This window comes from Patagioenas fasciata, chromosome 2 (genome assembly GCF_037038585.1).
Source record: "Patagioenas fasciata isolate bPatFas1 chromosome 2, bPatFas1.hap1, whole genome shotgun sequence".
Lineage (NCBI taxonomy): Eukaryota > Metazoa > Chordata > Aves > Columbiformes > Columbidae > Patagioenas > Patagioenas fasciata.
Genome location: NC_092521.1, coordinates 83,434 through 100,473, shown reverse-complemented (window position 1 = coordinate 100,473; position 17,040 = coordinate 83,434). Strand labels below are relative to the sequence as shown.

Genomic DNA, 17,040 nt, shown 5'->3' with positions numbered 1-17,040 from the left:
TCGAAAATGAGAAAAAATTATATAGAAAGCAATTTAAAATAGAGAAAAGTGTGAGTAGGTAGAGCTACCTGTAATGACTGTGCGTTACATAATCTAAACGGATATTAAATATCATCTCTATGTATTCACTCATACCCGTGTACGTATTTTTTTAATAAGTGCAAATAGATATCTCCGTTTAAACCTGTGTAATTGTAAATATGTCAAAATCTGTAGATCTGGAAAGATCCTGAAGCAATGCGGGGCCGTGGGCCCGACGTCCGCTTCCTGCGGCGGGCGAGAGAGCGAGCCCCTCTCTCCGGGTGGCGAAGGCTCCCTCTGCGCGGCGTGCGGCGGGCCGGGGGCCAACGTGCGCGGCAGGGTCCGTGCGCGTATCCTGGAGCGGGACGGCTGCCTGGCGAGCGAGCCAGCGAGGCTCCATGTCCCCGAAGCCTCGTCTCGTGGAGCCCTGACACCCCACCGTGTTCTCCTAGGCTGAGGACGGCCGAGCGCCCCGAGTTACCGGAGAGGAAGGGAGGAGAGAAGGAGACGGGAGCGTCTGAGCTGTTAGAAGCCTCCTGGCAGCCACCGAAAGCGAGAGCCGCTGTGAGTCCCTGGCCCTCGGGGCCTCGTCCCCGGCTTGTGTGTCCTGGTGCCTCCCTGCCCCTCCGTCTCCTTTTTCCCCACGCTTTCTCTGGCCCGTTCTTTTCCCTGCCATTAGTTTCCTCTCTGTGTCTGTATGTGCTGCTCTGTCTCTTTCCTTCCTCCCTCCCTTTGCCGTCTCTCTCTCTGTGCCTTTGTCGTGCTCGGCGTTGCCGGCTTTCTTCATTCCGTACGGCGCTGTTCCCGTCCTCGTTCACGTTCTGAGCCTTTGTGCTGCCCCCCGCCCCGTTTTTTTTCTCTCTTTTTATTTTCTTTTTTCCTGTCCTCCGTCTCTCCGCGGGGCTCCTCATTCCTCTCTTTCTTCCTCCAAGCCCCTGTGTTCCCCGCGGTCTCTCGCTCTGCCATCGTTTTTGCCTGTTGCCCTCTCTCTTGCTTCCCGTTGATAGGAGGAACAAAAATCTTGTAGAAAGCCCTTGGCGTAAGGCAGCAAGACCAGGCCTAACGGAACAGAAACCTAACAGAGAAACACTAGCTCTGTAGGGACTGGAGGTGGGGCAAAGCGGGATGTCCTTGGCTCGCAGGCTGGGAAAACGGGACGTTCCACTAAATGGAGAAGGAGCTACTTGAGTAGCAGCACAAAATGACAGCGGGCGTGCTCAAGAAATGAGGTCGAGGAGCCGACACCGGGGCAGGGGGCACCGGGCTGCAGGGGCACCGGGGACCCCTGGAGACCCTTGATGGACACTGGCATACCAGAGATGGACTGCCAGCGAAGGGTGGGGTTATGGAAAGAACTTCTGTTTAATGCACTAACTAAGCGGTAGAAGCAAATGAATGTGCAATAGGTGTATGTAAAGAATACCAAGAAGCGTGAATCACACGTACGCTCAAATACAGGGGCGATCCTCTGAGCGTGCGGTGCGCTGTATTGAAATTGCCCGCCGTTTAACACTTTCAGAACAGCGTTAGAGAGTCTTTTTTGCCGACTTTTTGGTATCTCTCCGCGTCCCGTGGTTCCTCGCCGTGTCCCCGTGTCCCGCTCCCTGCCCGTGGTCGCGTTCCTCTCTGTCCCGTTGACCGTGCCGGGTTTTTTTCCTCCGTCTCCGCGCCGCTGCCGCCGCGCCGATTTGTTTCTTTCTGTGCCCTGTTCCTGGTGCTCTTCCGGCCTCTTTTCCTCTGTCCCCGCCGCTGCTTTGATCTCTGCCTTGTTTTTTCAGAGCCCTGTCCCTTTTTTCTCTTCTCGCTTTTGAAGAGAAGCTGCCAAGTTAACGTATACTGCGAGGAAGTTATAGAAGGTGTACCCGTCATTAACCAGTTGACATGAGGTAAATGCTTTCTGACCGCCTGCACGATGAGGGGATATTTTTCACCTTTTAGATCCTTCTGCACGACAAGAGGGAGATGGAAGATTAAGTAACGCGTTGTTTAGAAGCTGAGAGCTTAGTTTATATTTGACTAATAATTAACAGATGTATTGTCAGCGAGAAACTAAACAATTATAACTAACATCGTCAAATGAAATAAAGAACGTGGCTCAGCAGTGCTGCTGACTCTGCCGTCCCGTTTCTTTCCCCGTTTCAGGCGGTGAGCCAGCCGGAGGACCCGCTCTGTCCGGCCGCAGGGCCCGTGGAGCCGAGGACTCTCTTGGCGCACCCCGGGGATGTCTCTGGAGAGACTCCTCGTCTCGGTCGGATCGCCGCGGGGACGGACGAGGACCTCTGGTGAGAAGTCTTTCTTCTCTGAAATTTGGGACCGGTCACGTGCTCGCGAACTGTCCGTAAGTCGCGGTACGGAATTTCGGCAGGATAGCGTGGACGGGGTTGCGAGCACCTTAGAGGTATACAGTAGTTGCTGTGGAGTTGTTTGTGCGGCCAGCTTTTGGTGTTGGTTGTTCCCGTGCTCCGTTGTGGTGCAAAGCTGGCTCTGTATGTAGCTGTGAAGAGTACCGTAGTTCGGTTTAATTCTTGGATGTGCCTTGGTTCTGACTATGCACTTGAACACCGAAAACTACAGCAGGAGCTGCTGTGGCTTTAACTTGCGAGGAGTGTGAGCGTTGTGGAGCCATCTGTGTTGCAGAGTGTCCTAATTGCGGTGCTGAGTGTTAGAGAGATTTGAGCTGGGTACCGGAATTGTTTTGTTTTGGAGGCGGTGGGATAAACTTGGAGTACAACTTGTGAGGGCGGTGTGTCGTGGGTAGGTTTGAGTATTATCTGTGGAGTACTGCTGTAGGTGTTAATAGTTATTTGCTCGTATTTGTTACAAGATGAGCCGTGTCGTTCCATGTGACGCGTAATGGGAGGACGGCGTAGTAGCGGTATTCTGAAAAAGAGCCCGTTAGGGTGTATTTTAGCTCACAGGAAAGAGATTGAGGAACCACCTGGTGATAATGTGAATAGAGCAACCTTGATGAAATCTTGTGAGCAGAGGCCATAGTATAAATTGGACAAGGAAGGAAAGGCTGTGCGCAAAGCGCGGTGCTGCACCCGGGCGCCCCAATGCCGTGCCGCAGCGCGCCTCAGTGCTGCCGCCCTGTGGCGAAACTCGGGTACTGCAGCGCACGGCCGGGGGCAGAGGCGCTGTTCGCCCCGCAGGGCTCGCAGCCAGGTATCTGTGTGTCAGTGTCCGTCCCCATTTGTGTAAAAACGACATCCCTCCCTCGGTGGCTCCTTAGAACGTTTAAAGATGTAAATATTGCTACCACTAACATTGTCGATCCGGCTTCTTTCCTCAGTGTAAAGCAAAGGAGCGCGGTTTGTTGTTTCCTTTTAAAGGCGGCTGTTGGAAGCCGCGCGGGCAAAGGGCGTGGGGGTCCCGGCAGGGTGGCGAGAAGGCGAGTGAGGATGCAGAGCGGGCCAATCAGATCGCTCGGGAGGGCTGGAGGGGCGGAGCGCTGATAGGCGGGGAGAATGGCAATTGATGTGCGCAGGCAGCCAATCAGATTGCCAGAGGGGCGGGCGTTGAGGCCTCAGTACTGCGCATGCCCAAATTGCGCAGTCCTCAGTCAGGTGTGACCCTGTGGCGGGCACCTGGGCGCGGAGCGCGGGAAGGAGCATCCAATAGGAGGACGGCGCGCTGGGGTGAAAAGCAGCCAATCAGAGCGCACCGACTCAATCCCGTTTGAACAGCTGCCTCCCTGGCAAGCGCGTCCGTGGTGTCTCGGGGCGGGCACCGGGAGTTAACGGGGAAACGGGGGTCGAGGCGAGGGAGGGGAGGCTGAGGAGCGCTCATTTTGGCCTCTCCTTCCCCTTGCCCTGCCTCTCCGTCCCTTTTGCCTCTCTCTCCCTCTCTCTGTGTCACCTTGTCTTGCTCCCTGTCCCTATCTTTCTCTGACAAGCTGACCTGCTCCTTGCCCTCCTTTTGTATGGAATCACAGGCTCATTCTGCTTGGAGAAGACATGTGCAATTTTCTAATGACTTGACGGTTTAGAGAAACGGCCTGGAAGAGATCATTCCTTTGTCTTTTTTTGGTGTGTGTTTTTTGTGTTTTGTTTTTTTTTTTTTCCCCACGTGGGGAAAAAAAAAAAAAAAAAAAAGAGGCAAATTCAGTGCCTCTGCGGAGAAGCTGGCGACCAGTTTTAGTTAAGAACGCACACCCCGTTGGCGAACGGGTCCCGCGGCAGTTCCACGTGTTGCAGGTAAAAGAAGGAAGTTTGATCTGCCATAGAGGAACAGCCGCCTCTTTCCCTCCTTAGGGTCGAGCGTTGCCCTTGTCTTTGTTCACATGAATTTATGGGCACGCTGGAAATAGCCTTTAAGATTTATATGTAGAGTTTAATCTAAGTGGTAAGTGGCATGGGCATAGTTAATTTTTGAACACCTTGCTGCCAGTTGAAATGTAAGGGATGAAATGTGATGGGAAGTAATAAGTAAATTTGGGTTTGACTTCTAGGGTGTTTTTTTCCCCATTAGTGGAAATCAATGGCACCGTTGTCCTGTGGCTCAATCTCCGTTCTGTTCCGTGGAGTCTTCAATTTAGGATGTTCAGGTAAGAAAGTTTGTCCTTCCAAAGAATGACCAGCCATTGGTAGGACAGAGAGAGGCTTTTAAGTGCATGATCAGAATTTAAGCCAAATTCCACTTGACGTTGCTGCTGTTGGTTTTGGCTTTCACTGGTTTCCCCACAGCTCCCTAGTGTGTTTGGGAGCTCGGAGTGGGCATTTTTTCCCCCAGGGAGAGGCTATGCTTAAGAATGAATTTGTTTCCTTAGAGGAGTGAGAGTCCGTTTGTGTAACACAAAGAAAAACCCCAGCCTAGTGGAGTTCTGAGTGTGTGTCTGTGAGATGGCTGCTTTACTTTGATGAGTTCACACCTGTGCAATTGTAATGCCAAAGAGCAATGCAAGATAGGAGGGTTTTTTCCGCTGTGGGGGGGGATGCATAAAACCAGAGCTAAGGTGCGGTTGCAGGCTTGGTGGTGTGGCGAGTGGGGCGCCGCTTCGGTGGGAGCTCGGGGTGAGGCCCAGCGGGTTCTGTGTCCTGTACGCGTGGCTTTCGTGCCGCGGCTCTCTGTGTGCGTTTTTGTTTTGTTGTGTTTGTTTTTTGTTTATTTTTCTGCGGGATTCCCGCGAAACGCGGCACAGCCGCTCGGCCCGGGCTGCCGCGGCGGTCTCAGTGCTGCCGTCCTGTGGGCAAAGCGCGGTGCTGCACCCGGGCGCCCCAATGCCGTGCCGCAGCGCGCCTCAGTGCTGCCGCCCTGTGGCGAAACTCGGGTACTGCAGCGCACGGCCGGGGGCAGAGGCGCTGTTCGCCCCGCAGGGCTCGCAGCCAGGTATCTGTGTGTCAGTGTCCGTCCCCGTTTGTGTAAAAGCGACATCCCTGCCTCGATGGCTCCTTAGAACGTTTAAAGATGTAAATATTTCTACCACTAACATTGTCGATCCGGCTTCTTTCCTCAGTGGATCCGTTTTGCAGTCGGTGACCCACGATTGCTTGGAAACAGCAGAAGCTGTTCGCTCCGGCGGAGCGGATTGAAAGGACCAGCCGCTGGAGGATGCTGAAGACTCCTGGGTCGCTGATGGAAGCAGCTTTGCATAAAGCAAGGGGTACGTGAACCTGGGCATGCAGTGACGACTGCCCAGCAGGTAATGGAAGCTAAACCTTTACCTCCAACGCCCGACAAAAATAACGCCAAGAAATGCCACTGAAAAAAACACAGTCAGGGAGGGTTTTTTTTAAATTTCCTTTAGTTCCCCCCCCTCTCCCCCGCCCTGCTGCGTTTAGTGCAGTGAATGACCCATTGGGAGATGACTGTGGATCTGGCTGTTGAAGGGTGTCTGAAGGAGAAGGAGATGTGTGTAGAGCAGGATTGGTTGTGGGGGTGAGTGTAACTGGTTTGGATGTGGGGTTGTAAATTCTTTTTGGAGGCTTCCTAGTTTCTGCTGTCATCTGTGGGGTGAAGCGTCTTTCTGTGTGCAGGTTTGAAAGGTGCGACGTACGGAGCTCCATCATTTGCCACCAGAACTCCAAATCACAGAGACAACGTTGCTGTGCAGCTGCTAAGGACAGTGTGTGTCTCAGGTAGAGTAACGTCCTTTGTGCTCTGTGTGCGTGTTCCTCCCTTGAAACGAAGGTGCGCTGCCCGGAGTTTCACGTTCCGTGTGGTACCTGCTGGGCTGAGTCTCCTCCCTACGCTCGCCCGTTTTAGCCACGTCTCTGCTCCAGCCCAGTTCGGGAGCAGAGTGGGTCATCACTGACTGCAGGGCGGTTGCACCTTCTTCAAGCTGCTAACACAGGAGGATGACTTTGGCTTTCTGCTCACATCACACATTCAGATACTGGGCAAGCTGCGTATCTCCTTCAAAAAAGAAACACTGTCAAGGGGCTGACAGAGCGTGAGTTTCACAACACAACAAACCAACTCTGCTAGGCTTACATCGTTTTGGTGGTGCATAGCATGTTTCACTTAATCCCGTCATTGCAGGTCTCTTCTAGAGCCTCCATTGTCAAATCTTGCTGGTCATTCACCCAATTTCCTTTCCTAACTGTCTTCCCTTTTTCCTTAGCGTTTTGAGAAGCTTGATCCTGGGGTGTCTGGGGGTTGCCAGCTGACAAAATGACATTGCTGTGGCCTTGCTGAGAACAGGTGTCCCTGTGAGCCACCTCCCGGGAGCAGAGCTGAAGTTGAAAGGCGGCCTGAAAGCCCCGGTGAGAGTTTTCGTTAAAGAAACCGGAGATGATGGGGTTGACGCTGCTATTGAAAAAGGCCAGCCGGTGAGCAAAGGGATAGATATAAATGTGAAAGAACTGCAACTGGACATCTGAAAGGTTGACATAGTCAGAAAGCATCATCAGAGTCCACAAGGGAAGCCAGGAGAGGGTGAAAAGCAAAACCACAATAATGAGCATTTTGATTACTCTTTGTTTCTTCTTTGACGTGCTGTGCCATCGCTCCTGGCTGTGCTTTCCCACCGTGGGCATCGCAGTGTTGAAGAGAGCAATGCTTATCCTGGCGTACATGATAACAGTGAGCGGCAGGGGAGCCAGATAGATGTTTGCAAAGAGAACTGTTGTGTAGATCTTTCTCATTCCTGGGTCAGGCCAGTCCTCTCGGCACCAGTATACGGGGCGGGTTTCGTTGCCGTAGCCGAGGATCACCCTGAAATGTTTCTCTTCTTGTACGTGCAGCATGACGGCAGAAGGACGCGTGATTGCGATGGCCAGAATCCAAGTGACGGCTATGATGATGACTGCAGTTGAAACGGTCAGCTTCTGCTCGAACGGATGAACGATGCAGCGAAACCTGCAGCAAAGATATCCGGCGACATACGTAGAGAAGCTGATTAAGGAACGCTCACTCAAACAGGCAAGCATACGTTCACTTCTTCAATTGCATGCTTTTTAAACAGATTAAACATGATACTCCAGTTGTTGGAAGCTGTGCTGTTGCTGGAAAAGTTACCATCGTGCATTGCAAAGGGCCTCAGAAGGGAAACACTGATCAGGAAACTGGAAATAAGTTAGCAGATGCCAGTGTAAAACCAGCCACCGAAAAGACAGAGACCGATACAAAAGCCACATCTCTGATCCCAGGTGGCTGTCTCCTCCAGCCAACATCAGGAAACCGCAACAAAGAGGATAAGAAATTAATAGGAGATTTATAGCCGAATTAGAATTAGGGTCCAAAGAAGCTGTCACTGGTGATGGGAGAGCAGTGGTACCTCGCAGCGCAAGGAGCTGATGCGCTCTATTACGATTAGGTGAAAAGGTAAGAGTGAATTTATAAACTGTTTGCGAAGGAGTGACCCAGCAATGTGAAATGTGTCTAGAAAACCATCATCTTAATACTGTATACAGGGTATAAATAAGAACAATTGGATGAGTGAAATGTCCCAGGACAACACTGGCAAATAGGGTTCTCCAAGCTGCCTAGAAAAGAGGGGTATGGCTATTGGGTGGCACTCACAGCAGCTCCCTTCTCAGGTTGGCCAGGAGCATTCCCGTGCCGGGGGGCGGCTGCCGGCCTGTGGGCCGGGGGCTGCGGCTGTTTGGGGCGCTGCCCCCGCTTTGTTTTCCTAGGGGAGCCCCCCCCCGCTTTTTGGGGGTTGTGGTACGTGCACGTGTAAATGACACAATGAAAGTAAATGACACAATGAGCTGCCTGTCGGGGCCGTTTCCCTCGTGTGGCGTGACGGTGTCGCTTGTGGCGCCCCAGCGTGAGCAGGGGCCGGCGATGCGGGTGGGGGATGCGGGGGTCAAAAGGGAGTCCCCCTGAAAAGAGGGGGTCACAGTCCAAACGTGCCTGAAAATTCCCGGGGGAGGAGAACACGTGTTCGACCTGTAAACACGAGTGTGGGAATTGCAAACAGAGAAATCTGTCCTTGGTATTTATATATTGCAGGATGGCATTCACGTGTATATCAAATGCTTTTATATCAACCCCCTTTTCTACTCTATTATATAAAGGATTTTTAGAATGTAAAAAATTCCTGTTGATGGTTTTAAAAATACCAATATCTTGTCTATATGTAAATTAAAAAATGAAGGACTCGAAAATGAGAAAAAATTATATAGAAAGCAATTTAAAATAGAGAAAAGTGTGAGTAGGTAGAGCTACCTGTAATGACTGTGTGTTACATAATCTAAACGGATATTAAATATCATCTCTATGTATTCACTCATACCCGTGTACGTATTTTTTTAATAAGTGCAAATAGATATCTCCGTCTAAACCTGTGTAATTGTAAATATGTCAAAATCTGTAGATCTGGAAAGATCCTGAAGCAATGCGGGGCCGTGGGCCCGACGTCCGCTTCCTGCGGCAGGCGAGAGAGCGAGCCCCTCTCTCCGGGTGGCGAAGGCTCCCTCTGCGCGGCGTGCGGCGGGCCGGGGGCCAACGTGCGCGGCAGGGTCCGTGCGCGTATCCTGGAGCGGGACGGCTGCCTGGCGAGCGAGCCAGCGAGGCTCCATGTCCCCGAAGCCTCGTCTCGTGGAGCCCTGACACCCCACCGTGTTCTCCTAGGCTGAGGACGGCCGAGCGCCCCGAGTTACCGGAGAGGAAGGGAGGAGAGAAGGAGACGGGAGCGTCTGAGCTGTTAGAAGCCTCCTGGCAGCCACCGAAAGCGAGAGCCGCTGTGAGTCCCTGGCCCTCGGGGCCTCGTCCCCGGCTTGTGTGTCCTAGTGCCTCCCTGCCCCTCCGTCTCCTTTTTCCCCACGCTTTCTCTGGCCCGTTCTTTTCCCTGCCATTAGTTTCCTCTCTGTGTCTGTATGTGCTGCTCTGTCTCTTTCCTTCCTCCCTCCCTTCGCCGTCTCTCTCTCTGTGCCTTTGACGTGCTCGGCGTTGCCGGCTTTCTTCATTCCGTACGGCACTGTTCCCGTCCTCGTTCACGTTCTGAGCCTTTGTGCTGCCCCCCGCCCCGTTTTTTTTCTCTCTTTTTATTTTCTTTTTTCCTGTCCTCCGTCTCTCCGCAGGGCTCCTCATTCCTCTCTTTCTTCCTCCAAGCCCCTGTGTTCCCCGCGGTCTCTCGCTCTGCCATCGTTTTTGCCTGTTGCCCTCTCTCTTGCTTCCCGTTGATAGGAGGAACAAAAATCTTTTAGAAAGCCCTTGGCATAAGGCAGCAAGACCAGGCCTAACGGAACAGAAACCTAACAGAGAAACACTAGCTCTGTAGGGACTGGAGGTGGGGCAAAGCGAGATGTCCTTGGCTCGCAGGCTGGGAAAACGGGACGTTCCACTAAATGGAGAAGGAGCTACTTGAGTAGCAGCACAAAATGACAGCGGGCGTGCTCAAGAAATGAGGTCGAGGAGCCGACACCGGGGCAGGGGGCACTGGGGACCCCTGGAGACCCGTGATGGACACTGGCATACCAGAGATGGACTGCCAGCGAAGGGTGGGGTTATGGAAAGAACTTCTGTTTAATGCACTAACTAAGCGGTAGAAGCAAATGAATATGCAATAGGTGTATGTAAAGAATACCAAGAAGCGTGAATCACACGTACGCTCAAATACAGGGGCCATCCTCTGAGCGTGCAGTGCGCTGTATTGAAATTGCCCGCCGTTCAACACTTTCAGAACAGCGTTAGAGAGTCTTTTTTGCCGACTTTTTGGTATCTCTCCGCGTCCCGTGGTTCCTCGCCATGTCCCCGTGTCCCGCTCCCTGGCCGTGGTCGCGTTCCTCTCTGTCCCGTTGACCGTGCCGGGTTTTTTTCCTCCGTCTCCGCGCCGCTGCCGCCGCGCCGATTTGTTGCTTTCTGTGCCCTGTTCCTGGTGCTCTTCCGGCCTCTTTTCCTCTGTCCCCCCCGCTGCTTTGATCTCTGCCTTGTTTTTTCAGAGCCCTGTCCCTTTTTTCTCTTCTCGCTTTTGAAGAGAAGCTGCCAAGTTAACGTATACTGCGATGAAGTTATAGAAGGTGTACCCGTCATTAACCAGTTGACATGAGGTAAATGCTTTCTGACCGCCTGCACGATGAGGGGATATTTTTCACCTTTTAGATCCTTCTGCACGACAAGAGGGAGATGGAAGATTAAGTAACACGTTGTTTAGAAGCTGAGAGCTTAGTTTATATTTGACTAATAATTAACAGATGTATTGTCAGCGAGAAACTAAACAATTATAACTAACATCGTCAAATGAAATAAAGAACGTGGCTTAGCAGTGCTGCTGACTCTGCCGTCCCGTTTCTTTCCCCGTTTCAGGCGGTGAGCCAGCCGGAGGACCCGCTCTGTCCGGCCGCAGGGCCCGTGGAGCCGAGGACTCTCTTGGCGCACCCCGGGGATGTCTCTGGAGAGACTCCTCGTCTCGGTCGGATCGCCGCGGGGACGGACGAGGACCTCTGGTGAGAAGTCTTTCTTCTCTGAAATTTGGGACCGGTCACGTGCTCGCGAACTGTCCGTAAGTCGTGGTACGGAATTTCGGCAGGATAGCGTGGACGGGGTTGCGAGCACCTTAGAGGTATACAGTAGTTGCTGTGGAGTTGTTTGTGCGGCCAGCTTTTGGTGTTGGTTGTTCCCGTGCTCCGTTGTGGTGCAAAGCTGGCTCTGTATGTAGCTGTGAAGAGTACCGTAGTTCGGTTTAATTCTTGGATGTGCCTTGGTTCTGACTATGCACTTGAACACCGAAAACTACAGCAGGAGCTGCTGTGGCTTTAACTTGCGAGGAGTGTGAGCGTTGTGGAGCCATCTGTGTTGCAGAGTGTCCTAATTGCGGTGCTGAGTGTTAGAGAGATTTGAGCTGGGTACCGGAATTGTTTTGTTTTGGAGGCGGTGGGATAAACTTGGAGTACAACTTGTGAGGGCGGTGTGTCGTGGGTAGGTTTGAGTATTATCTGTGGAGTACTGCTGTAGGTGTTAATAGTTATTTGCTCGTATTTGTTACAAGATGAGCCGTGTCGTTCCATGTGACGCGTAATGGGAGGACGGCGTAGTAGCAGTATTCTGAAAAAGAGCCCGTTAGGGTGTATTTTAGCTCACAGGAAAGAGATTGAGGAACCACCTGGTGATAATGTGAATAGAGCAACCTTGATGAAATCTTGTGAGCAGAGGCCATAGTATAAATTGGACAAGGAAGGAAAGGCTGTGCGCAAAGCGCGGTGCTGCACCCGGGCGCCCCAATGCCGTGCCGCAGCGCGCCTCAGTGCTGCCGCCCTGTGGCGAAACTCGGGTACTGCAGCGCACGGCCGGGGGCAGAGGCGCTGTTCGCCCCGCAGGGCTCGCAGCCAGGTATCTGTGTGTCAGTGCCCGTCCCCATTTGTGTAAAAACGACATCCCTCCCTCGGTGGCTCCTTAGAACGTTTAAAGATGTAAATATTGCTACCACTAACATTGTCGATCCGGCTTCTTTCCTCAGTGTAAAGCAAAGGAGCGCGGTTTGTTGTTTCCTTTTAAAGGCGGCTGTTGGAAGCCGCGCGGGCAAAGGGCGTGGGGGTCCCGGCAGGGTGGCGAGAAGGCGAGTGAGGATGCAGAGCGGGCCAATCAGATCGCTCGGGAGGGCTGGAGGGGCGGAGCGCTGATAGGCGGGGAGAATGGCAATTGATGTGCGCAGGCAGCCAATCAGATTGCCAGAGGGGCGGGCGTTGAGGCCTCAGTACTGCGCATGCGCAAATTGCGCAGTCCTCAGTCAGGTCTGACCCTGTGGCGGGCACCTGGGCGCGGAGCGCGGGAAGGAGCATCCAATAGGAGGACGGCGCGCTGGGGTGAAAAGCAGCCAATCAGAGCGCACCGACTCAATCCTGTTTGAACAGCTGCCTCCCTGGCATGCGCGTCCGTGGTGTCTCGGGGCGGGCACCGGGAGTTAACGGGGAAACGGGGTTCGAGGCGAGGGAGGGGAGGCTGAGGAGCGCTCATTTTGGCCTCTCCTTCCCCTTGCCCTGCCTCTCCGTCCCTTTTGCCTCTCTCTCCCTCTCTCTGTGTCACCTTGTCTTGCTCCCTGTCCCTATCTTTCTCTGACAAGCTGACCTGCTCCTTGCCCTCCTTTTGTATGGAATCACAGGCTCATTCTGCTTGGAGAAGACGTGCAATTTTCTAATGACTTGACGGTTTAGAGAAACGGCCTGGAAGAGATCATTCCTTTGTCTTTTTTTGGTGTGTGTTTTTTGTGTTTTGTTTTTTTTTTTTTCCCCACGTGGGGAAAAAAAAAAAAAAAAAAAAAGAGGCAAATTCAGTGCCTCTGCGGAGAAGCTGGCGACCAGTTTTAGTTAAGAACGCACACCCCGTTGGCGAACGGGTCCCGCGGCAGTTCCACGTGTTGCAGGTAAAAGAAGGAAGTTTGATCTGCCATAGAGGAACAGCCGCCTCTTTCCCTCCTTAGGGTCGAGCGTTGCCCTTGTCTTTGTTCACATGAATTTATGGGCACGCTGGAAATAGCCTTTAAGATTTATATGTAGAGTTTAATCTAAGTGGTAAGTGGCATGGGCATAGTTAATTTTTGAACACCTTGCTGCCAGTTGAAATGTAAGGGATGAAATGTGATGGGAAGTAATAAGTAAATTTGGGTTTGACTTCTAGGGTGTTTTTTTCCCCATTAGTGGAAATCAATGGCACCGTTGTCCTGTGGCTCAATCTCCGTTCTGTTCCGTGGAGTCTTCAATTTAGGATGTTCAGGTAAGAAAGTTTGTCCTTCCAAAGAATGACCAGCCATTGGTAGGACAGAGAGAGGCTTTTAAGTGCATGATCAGAATTTAAGCCAAATTCCACTTGACGTTGCTGCTGTTGGTTTTGGCTTTCACTGGTTTCCCCACAGCTCCCTAGTGTGTTTGGGAGCTCGGAGTGGGCATTTTTTTCCCCCAGGGAGAGGCTATGCTTAAGAATGAATTTGTTTCCTTAGAGGAGTGAGAGTCCGTTTGTGTAACACAAAGAAAAACCCCAGCCTAGTGGAGTTCTGAGTGTGTGTCTGTGAGATGGCTGCTTTACTTTGATGAGTTCACACCTGTGCAATTGTAATGCCAAAGAGCAATGCAAGATAGGAGGGTTTTTTCCGCTGTGGGGGGGGATGCATAAAACCAGAGCTAAGGTGCGGTTGCAGGCTTGGTGGTGTGGCGAGTGGGGCGCCGCTTCGGTGGGAGCTCGGGGTGAGGCCCAGCGGGTTCTGTGTCCTGTACGCGTGGCTTTCGTGCCGCGGCCCTCTGTGTGCGTTTTTGTTTTGTTGTGTTTGTTTTTTGTGTTTTTTTCTGCGGGATTCCCGCGAAACGCGGCACAGCCGCTCGGCCCGGGCTGCCGCGGCGGTCTCAGTGCTGCCGTCCTGTGGGCAAAGCGCGGTGCTGCACCCGGGCGCCCCAATGCCGTGCCGCAGCGCGCCTCAGTGCTGCCGCCCTGTGGCGAAACTCGGGTACTGCGGCGCACGGCCGGGGGCAGAGGCGCTGTTCGCCCCGCAGGGCTCGCAGCCAGGTATCTGTGTGTCAGTGTCCGTCCCCGTTTGTGTAAAAACGACATCCCTGCCTCGATGGCTCCTTAGAACGTTTAAAGATGTAAATATTTCTACCACTAACATTGTCGATCCGACTTCTTTCCTCAGTGGATCCGTTTTGCAGTCGGTGACCCACGATTGCTTGGAAACAGCAGAAGCTGTTCGCTCCGGCGGAGCGGATTGAAAGGACCAGCCGCTGGAGGATGCTGAAGACTCCTGGGTCGCTGATGGAAGCAGCTTTGCATAAAGCAAGGGGTACGTGAACCTGGGCATGCAGTGACGACTGCCCAGCAGGTAATGGAAGCTAAACCTTTACCTCCAACGCCCGACAAAAATAACGCCAAGAAATGCCACTGAAAAAAACACAGTCAGGGAGGGTTTTTTTTAAATTTCCTTTAGTTCCCCCCCCCTCTCCCCCGCCCTGCTGCGTTTAGTGCAGCGAATGACCCATTGGGTGTGGATCTGGCTGTTGAAGGGTGTCTGAAGGAGAAGGAGATGTGTGTAGAGCAGGATTGGTTGTGGGGGTGAGTGTAACTGGTTTGGATGTGGGGTTGTAAATTCTTTTTGGAGGCTTCCTAGTTTCTGGTGTCATCTGTGGGGTGAAGCGTCTTTCTGTGTGCAGGTTTGAAAGGTGCGACGTACGGAGCTCCATCATTTGCCACCAGAACTCCAAATCACAGAGACAACGTTGCTGTGCAGCTGCTAAGGACAGTGTGTGTCTCAGGTAGAGTAACGTCCTTTGTGCTCTGTGTGCGTGTTCCTCCCTTGAAACGAAGGTGCGCTGCCCGGAGTTTCACGTTCCGTGTGGTACCTGCTGGGCTGAGTCTCCTCCCTACGCTCGCCCGTTTTAGCCACGTCTCTGCTCCAGCCCAGTTCGGGAGCAGAGTGGGTCATCACTGACTGCAGGGCGGTTGCACCTTCTTCAAGCTGCTAACACAGGAGGATGACTTTGGCTTTCTGCTCACATCACACATTCAGATACTGGGCAAGCTGTGTATCTCCTTCAAAAAAGAAACACTGTCAAGGGGCTGACAGAGCGTGAGTTTCACAACACAACAAACCAACTCTGCTAGGCTTACATCGTTTTGGTGGTGCATAGCATGTTTCACTTAATCCCGTCATTGCAGGTCTCTTCTAGAGCCTCCATTGTCAAATCTTGCTGGTCATTCACCCAATTTCCTTTCCTAACTGTCTTCCCTTTTTCCTTAGCGTTTTGAGAAGCTTGATCCTGGGGTGTCTGGGGGTTGCCAGCTGACAAAATGACCTTGCTGTGGCCTTGCTGAGAACAGGTGTCCCTGTGAGCCACCTCCCGGGAGCAGAGCTGAAGTTGAAAGGCGGCCTGAAAGCCCCGGTGAGAGTTTTCGTTAAAGAAACCGGAGATGATGGGGTTGACGCTGCTATTGAAAAAGGCCAGCCGGTGAGCAAAGGGATAGATATAAATGTGAAAGAACTGCAACTGGACATCTGAAAGGTTGACATAGTCAGAAAGCATCATCAGAGTCCACAAGGGAAGCCAGGAGAGGGTGAAAAGCAAAACCACAATAATGAGCATTTTGATTACTCTTTGTTTCTTCTTTGACGTGCTGTGCCATCGCTCCTGGCTGTGCTTTCCCACCGTGGGCATCGCAGTGTTGAAGAGAGCAATGCTTATCCTGGCGTACATGATAACAGTGAGCGACAGGGGAGCCAGATAGATGTTTGCAAAGAGAACTGTTGTGTAGATCTTTCTCATTCCTGGGTCAGGCCAGTCCTCTCGGCACCAGTATACGGGGCGGGTTTCGTTGCCGTAGCCGAGGATCACCCTGAAATGTTTCTCTTCTTGTACGTGCAGCATGACGGCAGAAGGACGCGTGATTGCGATGGCCAGAATCCAAGTGACGGCTATGATGATGACTGCAGTTGAAACGGTCAGCTTCTGCTCGAACGGATGAACGATGCAGCGAAACCTGCAGCAAAGATATCCGGCGACATACGTAGAGAAGCTGATTAAGGAACGCTCACTCAAACAGGCAAGCATACGTTCACTTCTTCAATTGCATGCTTTTTAAACAGATGAAACATGATACTCCAGTTGTTGGAAGCTGTGCTGTTGCTGGAAAAGTTACCATCGTGCGTTGCAAAGGGCCTCAGAAGGGAAACACTGATCAGGAAACTGGAAATAAGTTAGCAGATGCCAGTGTGAAACCAGCCACCGAAAGGACAGAGACCGATACAAAAGCCACACCTCTGATCCCAGGTGGCTGTCTCCTCCAGCCAACATCAGGAAACCGCAACAAAGAGGATAAGAAATTAATAGGAGATTTATAGCCGAATTAGAATTAGGGTCCAAAGAAGCTGTCACTGGTGACGGGAGAGCAGTGGTACCTCGCAGCGCAAGGAGCTGATGCGCTCTATTAAGATTAGGTGAAAAGGTAAGAGTGAATTTATAAACTGTTTGCGAAGGAGTGACCCAGCAATGTGAAATGTGTCTAGAAAACCATCATCTTAATACTGTATACAGGGTATAAATCAGAACAATTGGACGAGGGAAATGTCCCAGGACAACACTGGCAAATAGGGTTCTCCAAGCTGCCTAGAAAAGAGGGGTATGGCTATTGGGTGGCACTCACAGCAGCTCCCTTCTCAGGTTGGCCAGGAGCATTCCCGTGCCGGGGGGCGGCTGCCGGCCTGTGGGCCGGGGGCTGCGGCTGTTTGGGGCGCTGCCCCCGCTTTGTTTTCCTAGGGGAGCCCCCCCCCGCTTTTTGGGGGTTGTGGTACGTGCACGTGTAAATGACACAATGAGAGTAAATGACACAATGAGCTGCCTGTCGGGGCCGTTTCCCTCGTGTCGCGTGACGGTGTCGCTTGTGGCGCCCCAGCGTGAGCAGGGGCCGGCGATGCGGGTGGGGGATGCGGGGGTCAAAAGGGAGTCCCCCTGAAAAGAGGGGGTTACAGTCCAAACGTGCCTGAAAATTCCCGGGGGAGGAGAACACGTGTTCGACCTGTAAACACGAGTGTGGGAATTGCAAACAGAGAAATCTGTCCTTGGTATTTATAAATTGCAGGATGGCATTCACGTGTATATCAAATGCTTTTATATCAACCCCCTTTTCTACTCTATTATATAAAGGATTTTTAGAATG

At 52.3% G+C, this 17,040-nt stretch overlaps 2 long non-coding RNA genes across 7 annotated transcripts; both read left to right on the top strand.

Moving 5' to 3' along the window:
- The first annotated feature begins 471 nt into the window (after window positions 1-471).
- On the top strand, window positions 472-7,044 carry LOC136098889 (uncharacterized). Of its 3 annotated transcripts, XR_011737842.1 has the most exons (7): window positions 472-585; window positions 1,800-1,907; window positions 2,164-2,303; window positions 5,477-5,623; window positions 5,997-6,098; window positions 6,226-6,412; window positions 6,584-7,044. It is a non-coding gene; the product is annotated as an uncharacterized lncRNA (long non-coding RNA). The 3 variants fall into 3 exon arrangements; XR_010650998.2 differs by lacking the exon at window positions 6,226-6,412; XR_010650997.2 differs by lacking the exons at window positions 5,477-5,623; window positions 5,997-6,098; window positions 6,226-6,412; window positions 6,584-7,044 and adding an exon at window positions 4,492-4,567.
- Window positions 7,045-7,219: 175 nt separating this feature from the next.
- LOC136098899 (uncharacterized) lies at window positions 7,220-16,771 on the top strand. 4 transcript variants are annotated; one of them, XR_011737839.1, is made up of 8 exons: window positions 7,220-7,383; window positions 9,040-9,151; window positions 10,350-10,457; window positions 10,714-10,853; window positions 13,041-13,116; window positions 14,027-14,173; window positions 14,541-14,642; window positions 15,128-16,768. It is a non-coding gene; the product is annotated as an uncharacterized lncRNA (long non-coding RNA). The 4 variants fall into 4 exon arrangements; XR_011737841.1 differs by having other exon boundaries at window positions 7,233-7,383; window positions 13,021-13,116; window positions 14,541-16,771; XR_011737838.1 differs by having other exon boundaries at window positions 7,236-7,383; window positions 14,541-16,770.
- The last annotated feature ends 269 nt before the right edge of the window (window positions 16,772-17,040 follow it).